Consider the following 9,243-nt stretch of genomic DNA (forward strand, 5'->3'; position numbering starts at 1 on the left):
TCAGGTCAGCCTTTACCTTCTCCGTGACCTTGTTTGGTTGGGTTTCAGGTCACGTTCGGTTTCTCGTCCATACAGCCTGACCCTATTCACAATCCTGGTTCTTCTTGATTCCTTGACCTGCTAAATCTCACCAGGTCACTTCTGGTGCTCCTTAAGAATCGTGACCTGATCGAGGTTCAGGTTTACTCTCTGCTGTGACCTGAAGGCCTGGCATGGTAAAGGTTTCAGGTCACACATGGTCTTCTCTTATGACCTGACCTGCTTCAGGTCCGCCAGACTCCAATACCATGACCTAAAATGAAAATGAAAGACGCGAAAGTCTACGGTGAACGCATTACAAATTTCATTTAACCCCTTGAGCACGACGGTACGAACCTTGAGCACGACGGTACGATCCTTGAGCACGACAGTACGACCCTTGAGCACGACGGTACGACCCTTGAGCACGACGGTACGATCCTTGAGCACGACGGTATGACCCTTGAGCACGACGGTACGACCCTTGAGCACGACGGTACGATCCTTGAGCACGACGGTACGACCCTTGAGCACGACGGTACGACCGTTGAGCACGACGGTACGATCCTTGAGCACGACGGTACGACCCTTGAGCACGACGGTAAAACCCTAGAGCACGACGGTACAACACTTGAGCACGACGGTGCGACCCTTGAGCACGACGGTACGACCCTTGAGCACGACGGCACGATCCTTGAGCACGACGATACGACCCTTGAGCACGACGGTACGACCCTTGAGCACGACGGCACGATCCTTGAGCACGACGATACGACCCTTGAGCACGACGGTACGACCCTTGAGCACGACGGTACGACCCTTGGACATGATGGCCTTAAGGGTCAGGTCAAAGGCTAGGACGACGTTACCTGAAGGTCGTACCTTCCTGCTGAAGGATCGTACGATCATGTTCGTTAATTCAATTATGAACGCCCCCCCCCCCAAAAAAAAAAACGCTCTCTCAAGTTTTCTAATTTCGTCTCTGTGCTCACCTGCATGAAAATAATGCTAATTAACCCATAAATATCCAAGTAAAATGGTCAATACTTATTCATCTTTAAAAAAGAAATAGTATCTACATCTCAGACGAGCAGGAAAGAGAATGGATATTTAAACAATTTTCATTCTCCCGATAGAGTCTATGAATGTCGAATAGAAAACGGCCTCCTGGTAATTTCTTACCTTTCGGGATTTCAGAGTTTAAAAATTTGCATTTTATAACAAACTACGTTATATTTTACAGTTTCTAGTGGGGGGTGAGGGGGGGATGGGGGTGGATATTGTGCATGCGTTTTCTATTACTGCTCCAAAATTGACTTAATAAATTCAGAAGTCGCATTATTTTGTTGCCGGTAAAGAGGGAGGGAGTAAAGTGCACACCCCCACCCCCTCCTTAATGGTAAATGTGACGTGGGCAAGACTTATTGGTGGATCTCCCGACGTGGACGGTTCTGATTGGCGGACCTCCCGACGTGGAAGATTCTGATTGGTAGACCTTCCGACGTGGGAGGCTCCGATTGGAGGACCTCCCGACGTGGAAGGCTCCGATTGGAGGACCTCCCGACGTGGAAGGCTCCGATTGGAGGACCTCCCGACGTGGAAGATTCTGATTAGTGGGTCTCCCGAACGTAGAAAGATTCCGATTGGTGGATCTCGCGACGTGCGCAAGTCTGATTGGTGGATCTAGACGCAACGCAATCTGATTCGTGGATTTCGCCACTCAGACTCTGGTGGTGAATCTCACCGCAAGAGGAACTCTGATTGGCGTAAACGCGTTACAAGAGATACTCTGATTCGTGTATCTCGCCACAAGGGACATTCTGATTGGTGTGTCGGACCTCATCAACGTGACTCTCTGATTGGCGGATCTAGTGTCTGTATGGCACCTCAATCAGTGGATATCGTCACCTGAACGAAACTATGTGGATCACCCCACAAGATCGATATATTCTGATGGGTCGAACTCACAATATATATATATATATATATATATATATATATATATATATATATATATATATATATATATATATATATATATATTCCTATGAGTCCACGGGGAAAATGAAACACGACTCATAAGAAAATGTTGATCACGCGCAAAATTGTGTGATCCTTTCCAATATGTAAATATAAAGTTCTCAAAAAATTTGAGTTTAGTCTTGCTCAAAAAATAATAATATACTTTAAATCATAACAAAAAAAACACTCCGGGCCGGAAAATGATCATTGCAACGGAAAATGGGACCGGATCTTGATTGGAATTACGTCACTGAAATCTACCTGTCAACTCTTCTTCCATTTTTTTTTTGCAATGAACACAACATCAGCTCACACATCACAGCTTGGGGGGGTCTTCGCCGGCCAGACTACACCAAACCGAAGACTCAGCGACATTTTCTTTCCCTTTAAGAGCAAAGTTTACTGACAGCGAAACGAACGTAAGCAAAAATATTAGTTTCTTTTCTTTTTCTCTTAACCCCCTCCTCCCTCCACCCCCCCCCCCCCGTCTGTCAATGTTTGGCAACTCTTTGTTTACGTCAGTCAGCTGGTATGTGTCCGAATGACACAGTGTAATCAACGGTGTCTTTCTACATTCGTTCATGTACTGAAAAGTTACGTAATAATTACTATAAAGCTTTAACAACAAGGTATAAACGAATATATATATAATTGGACATAAAAATGGGACGATTATAACATAAGACAATAAACCAGACATCAATTAATTAATTCACACAATTACTTCCACGAATTCGGACACCGCCACCGCCGCCGCCGGACCGTTACGCCAGTGACGTAATGACGCCGTTCATTTACCCATTTCCTATTTATCATTTTCTTTTTTTTTTGTTACCACGGTCTAATAAATATCGTGGAGAGAGAGAGAGAGAGAGAGAGAGAGAGAGAGAGAGAGAGAGAGAGAGAGAGAGAGAGAGAGAGAGAGAGAGAGAGAGAGAGAGAGAGAGAGAGAGAGAGAGAGAGAGAGAGAGATCCAGCCACTCACAGCTGAGCAGCTGCTTGATGGTACGTATAACTGGAGGAGGGAGGGAGAGGTATTCAGAATAACCACGGGGGGAAAATAATATTCCACAACTGTTTTCAGCCAGCGTCTGGTAGGGGGGAGGAGACTCGGTGAATCCTCCTCCTCCTCCTTCCCCCTACGATATTTTTCTTCTTCCACAGTGTTTGTGAAAAGTGATCCCCTCATCTTCTATCTCTCTCTCTCTCTCTCTCTCTCTCTCTCTCTCTCTCTCTATATATATATATATATATATATATATATATATATATATATATATATATATATATTAATGACTTCTTGAAGAAAATGGCGAGGTAATTAAAGAAAGAAATGTCAACTGTTTTAAAGGCAGAAAACCAAGATTACACATCCCGACATATTCCATAAAGCGCAGAATATATGCTTTAAATTTTCCCCATTAAAAAAGAAATTAAATTAACTCATAACCTTAGTTCCCAACGGAGCCATATATATATATATATATATATATATATATATATATATATATATATATATATATATATATATATTACAGGATATATTCTTGAGTCTTACAAGAAAAGTATTCCCTCCCTAATTCTGATATCAGGCGGACCGTAGCCAAACTGAACACAGGAGACTTGAGAGAAAAGGGGGGAGAGAGAGAGAGAGAGAGAGAGAGAGAGAGAGAGAGAGAGAGAGAGAGAGAGAGAGAGAGAGAGAGAGAGAGAGAGCAGGGGGTTGGATGGCTGGCTGGAACCGACCAGGCTAGAGTAGTGGACGGTGCCGGCCATCTAGAGAAAGCTGTCCGACATGTAATCAAGTCTTTAACTCAAACGTCGAGTTCACATTCTCTCTCTCTCTCTCTCTCTCTCTCTCTCTCTCTCTCTCTCTCTCTCTCTCTCTCTCTATCTATCTATCTATCTATCTATCAATCTATGTCTGTCTATCTGTCTGTCTGTCTGTCTATCCAAAGGATAAATATAGACACCATCAGGGCAGTCCGCCTAAGCCTTTTAAAAGCCCAGACGAATGGGACGGGCCCAAAGTTGCGTTCGGCGACACCCGACGGAGTTCAAACGACTCAGGTCTGGGAATAATGCCGCGTTCTTCACGAAGGACATGTACCGCCGTATGAATGCGTTAAAACGACACAGCTTATGTCATCCCCACGATGATGAACACAGCGTTGTGTGGGGCAATTGCTTGAAACCTTTGCGGGCGGACTTGAAAAACACACGGCACGATAAAGAGATTTTCTTTTTTTCAGATCTGGAATATCTCTTTCTTTTTTTTTTTTTTATCTAATTCATGTGTGAAGGGCTGGCTAGTGTTGTGGACCAAGTTATCTCTTCCTCGGAGGAAACAATCATGTTGATATAACAGGCAAGGAGGGGGTCGTCGGCAGGGTGTGCCAGAAGCAGGGGAATGGAAAGAAGCGACACAGATAACGAAAATTGTATTCGGCCCCACAAGGACAGGGAAATCTCCTCTCTCAGTGTTTAACAAGCAAAACACAATCTCTTCCCTCTCTTCCCCTACCTCCCTCCACCCACACACACACACACCAAGTGAAATGTCAAACCAAAAACCTTGAAGTAGAAAACGAGGGTTAGACTGACAACATTTACGTCCCTAGGGGCTCCCTAAATAGGGTCTAGTTTTACAGCCTGGTCCTGATGGTTGCGTATCTATGCCCCCCCTACCTCTCCCTTATACCATGACTGGCCAGACCTTTCGGAAAGAGGGGGGAAAAAATATTCGCGTCCTATCTCAACTCGGCCATCTTCCCTACTACAATGATGGCACACACAACCGCACACTTCTCCCTCCCTCCCTCCAGACTTCTCTCGTCTTAAGTCTGGAGAAATATCTTTTCTGTGAGATATCTTTTCTGTTACAGATATGATTATCTTTTTTTTTTTATCTTACCTCGATTGGCGATTTACATACATGTAATATTTGTTCTTTCCTTTTAGGGTTCTGTGCAGCACGGATTAGTGACGAAGGAGGCAATCACATCGTCGAAAATGATGGGTCGTAGATCACTCACGAAAAGGGGAGGAAGAGACACGATTGTATACCCCTCCCTCCCTCCCTCTCATCTCTTTAGCTCCGACCTCTCTGAACTTGAGCCTCCCTACCCCATCCTCCGACTGAACTTATGTCACCCCCTCTGCGTTTGAACTTAAGTGCCCAAGTCCACGGACTTCAATCCCCTGGTCTGCAGGTAAAGTTCCTGACTCTCTTGAGCGCCTCAACTCCCCTTTTTCCTTGATGGGGCCTAACTTTACCAAAGCTAAAACTCTTCCTCGTTCTACCTAATCTCAACACACATCAACCTCCTCCACGTCTACCAGCAAGGATTTAAATCATCTAATTTATATATATATATATATATATATATATATATATATATATATATATATGAATAGATAATGTATGCATATACCACAGGTCACCGATAAGATACATGACTACATAATCATTATCCCTTAAATCTAACTCTCGTACATAAGCATAGACATAAATATTTCCATTTTTTCTTTGATCACTTTTCCCTTCCACTTCCCGCAGGTGAGGGTACTTGGGGGGGCGGGACATAGTTACGAGAGGGAGGGGGTGTGGTGGTGTGGGGTAATCGTCCAACTTACCTTAACGTCGCGAGGTCAAAATCCTCTCGAGGTGTCGCTGGTGGCAAAACTTTCACTCGCCTATCAACCTTCAACAATTACCATAAACTGTCATGTATGTATTCATATACATATACATATATATATATATATATTAACGTATATATATATATAATCAATTATCCAGTTAATTAAACCTCTCTTGTCATCAGGAGTATTTTTAGTAGTTAAAGGATCTTGTTGGGGGTGAGGTTGAGGGGGAGGAGGGGAAAGTGAGGGGTTGGTGGGTGTGAGAAGGGGGAGGGGGAGAAAAAAGAAGAGGGTCTTAATTCAAGCTTCGGGTCAGGTGGTGACCACCCTCGGGGGCGTGTACCATGGGACACGACGGGTCAGGTCCAGTTTAGTGAGTGAGTGTGTGTGTGTGTGTACGAGAGGCTCGACTCAGGGGGTAGGAGCAGCAGCACACGCGCGCGCCTCCGTGCGCTCAGATGCCTGTCTGGGACGCAACTGACGATACGGTGTACGTTGCCACCGCGCCTTCTCTCTCTCTCTCTCTCTCTCTCTCTCTCTCTCTCTCTCTCTCTCTCTCTCTCTCTCTCTCTCTCTCTCACGCCCCCTCCCCCTCCCCTCTCCCACCCCGCCAACAAGCCAAGCCAACCCGCCCGCCCACCCACCCGCGACCTGCCTTGCCTTGCCTTGCCCACCTGCCCACAATACTCTCTCCTCCTCCTCCTCTTCCTCCTCCCCAAACACACACAAACAGGCCTTGGCTCACCACTACCCTCCCTCCTTCTTCCTCCTCCCTCCCACATCGACTCGTGCCCTGCCCTGCCCCGTAGTGCATGGCGTGGCTGCCATAGCTTGTGAGGTGTATGGCTGTGTACTGTGGGTGGTGCAGGAGGGCTGGTGATGTCTGTGGAGGGCTGGTGATGTCTGTGGAGGGCTGGTGATGTCTGCGGAGGGCTGGTGATGTCCGTGGAGGTCATTTCGGTGAAGGGGGGAGTGATGTCAGTGGCGTGGTGATATCCATGGGGAGGGGAGGGGGGGGGGGTGATGATGTTCGTGGAACATACTGAGGTCAATACAGGATGATGTCTATGAAGGGATGACATCAACGGAGGGCTGATCATGCCGGTGAAGGAAAGGCGATGTCAAGACGGTGACGTCAGCGCCATAGGGATGGGCAACGTGTCAGCAGAATGTGGTGATGTCAATCATGGGCCAGTGGTGGTCGTGGTGGTGGAGGTGGTCGTACCGACGGAGGGGACACTGGTGGTCGTCGTGGTGCAGGTGAGGTGGTAGTGGTGGGTGGTGCAGGTGGAGGGTGGTGCAGGTGAGGTGGTAGTGGTGGGTGGTGTTAGTGGTGGGTGGTGCAGGTGGAGGGTGGTGCAGGTGAGGTGGTAGTGGTGGGTGGTGGTAGTAGTGGGTGGTGCAGGTGGAGGGTGGTGCAGGTGAGGTGGTAGTGGTGGGTGGTGGTAGTAGTGGGTGGTGCAGGTGGTATTGTGCAGGTTCCAGAGGCTGGTGGTAGAGGCTGTGGTGGTGGCAGCATTAGTCGTGTGGATGGTAATGGTGTTGGGAGTGGAAGTTGTAGTAGCTGTGGCAGTGGCTGCAGTTGAGGTAGTGGTAGTAGCTGTGGCAGTGGTTGTCGATGAGGCAGTGGTTGTAGTGGTGACATCATTGGTTCTGGTCTCAACGGAAAAAAAAAAAGGTGGTGATACTAAAGCTAGTGGTGTAAGTGGTAGAAACGGTCCAGGTGGGTGCAGGTGGGTGCTCCAGGTGGTGGAAGGACGACAGACAGGATGGTGCCAGCCAGCAAGTCCTGTACTTACCTCCTGAAGCGGCATCTTTAGCCTTCCTGAAGAAGAAAAAATGATGGCAAAGACGAGTGTAAACACGCCAGATATTTACGTTCCCCAGCGTTTTCTATGAAAATTAAATTACAAAACTCTTCGACGAAAAAAAAAAAGGTACATACTCGTTAGTTCATAAATACTTTATCCCTCTTGGATTAAGGAACGTTACTAAAGAAAAAAAAAGTAAAAAAATACGGGGGAAAAAACTTCAAACTTCTCACGCGAGAGCAATGCCAATAGCCATTCTAATAACACCTCCATCCAGCAAGAAAAATATCCATCCCAGATGAAGACAAACAGTAAGTGCGTGCACCCTCGAAGACTGCAACTAATGGATGTGGGTTATGGAAAACAAACTTCGGCATTACACTTTGAAAAGTTTATCATCGCTCGTCTCGAATCACAGTCAGGGGGTCGGGGCGGGCAGGGCCTGTGTCCGTCTGGGTCTGGAAGAGAGCGACTGACTGGAATTTACAAGCGCATGACATTTGCAAAAAGGGAGGGAAATCCAGGATCATGTGTCTCACTATGACCTACACTCCTCCATGACACTCTGGACGTCAACACACCCTGACGTATCCTGTGATATATATATATATATATATATATATATATATATATATATATATATATATATATATATATATATATATATATATATATATTATTTATTTATTTATCTATTTTGCTTTGTTGCTGTCTCCCGCGTTTGCGAGGTAGCGCAAGGAAACAGACGAAAGAAATGGCCCAATCCACCCCTATACACATGTATATACATACACGTCCCCACACGCAAATACACATACCCATACATCTCAATGTACACATATATATATACACACACACACAGACATATACATATATACCCATGTACATAATTCATACTGTCTGCCTTAATTCATTCCCATCGCCACCCCGTACATCGTACAAGATGACTAAGAGGGCCGGAGCGTGTGTGTGTGTGTGTGTGTGTGTGTGTGTGTGTGTGTGTGTGTGTGTGTGTGTGTGTCCACACGTTTTATGGTACATATACACGAGGTTAAGAGAAGGGGCAACACCAGTGTAAAACTCTCTGCCCGCAACGCACACACACACACGCACGCACACACGCACACACACACACACACACACACACACACACATACACACACACACACACACACACACACACGTGGCGAAGAAATAAAATTTGGGTGTCAGTAACGTACTAATTTCTCTACCGTAACCTTTAAGAACTTACGTTTTATTCAGACGTTTGAGTTACACTGAAAGTAAGATATCGCATGTACCAGACGAAGTGGTTCGTTAAAAAAAAAAAACTTTTTGTTTCACTGGACTGAACGTTTATAAACCGAGTATGGTGAGCCTTCTGGAAACTCTCTTGTACACAGAATATTTCCAAGACTCTTCCTTATTAATGTAATCTCAGTGGAATAAATGAGTTGATATGATTAATGTTGAGAAAGTTTATCCAGGGACGCGTGTATATATGTGAGTGTGTGTGTGTGTGTGTGTGTGTGTGTGTGTGTGTGTGTGTGTGTGTGTGTGTGTGTGTGTGTGTGTGTGTGTGTGTGTGTGTGGCTGAAGTACCCTAGCCACCCGCCCGGAAGACAGACACTGGAAGAATGTCAGGGTGAGTGAGGGACGTGGGTGGAAGATTGGTCTGGGTAGAAAGAGGAACGCGAGTCATCTGTGAATGATGATCAACTCTGAATAAAAAAACAAAATGTGAAGA

The 9,243-nt window shown here is 45.9% G+C and overlaps 1 protein-coding gene across 1 annotated transcript in view; it reads right to left on the reverse strand.

Moving 5' to 3' along the window:
• LOC139754338 (chaoptin-like) overlaps positions 1-6,166 on the reverse strand; it is a 364,266-nt gene extending 358,100 nt beyond the window's left edge. The window contains exon 1 of the mRNA XM_071671683.1: positions 5,677-6,166. The gene's annotated coding sequence lies outside the window, so the exon portion shown is untranslated. The remainder of the gene's footprint in view (positions 1-5,676) is intronic.
• Between the last annotated feature and the right edge of the window lie 3,077 nt (positions 6,167-9,243).

This window comes from Panulirus ornatus, chromosome 2 (assembly GCF_036320965.1).
Source record: "Panulirus ornatus isolate Po-2019 chromosome 2, ASM3632096v1, whole genome shotgun sequence".
Classification (NCBI taxonomy): Eukaryota; Metazoa; Arthropoda; class Malacostraca; order Decapoda; family Palinuridae; genus Panulirus; species Panulirus ornatus.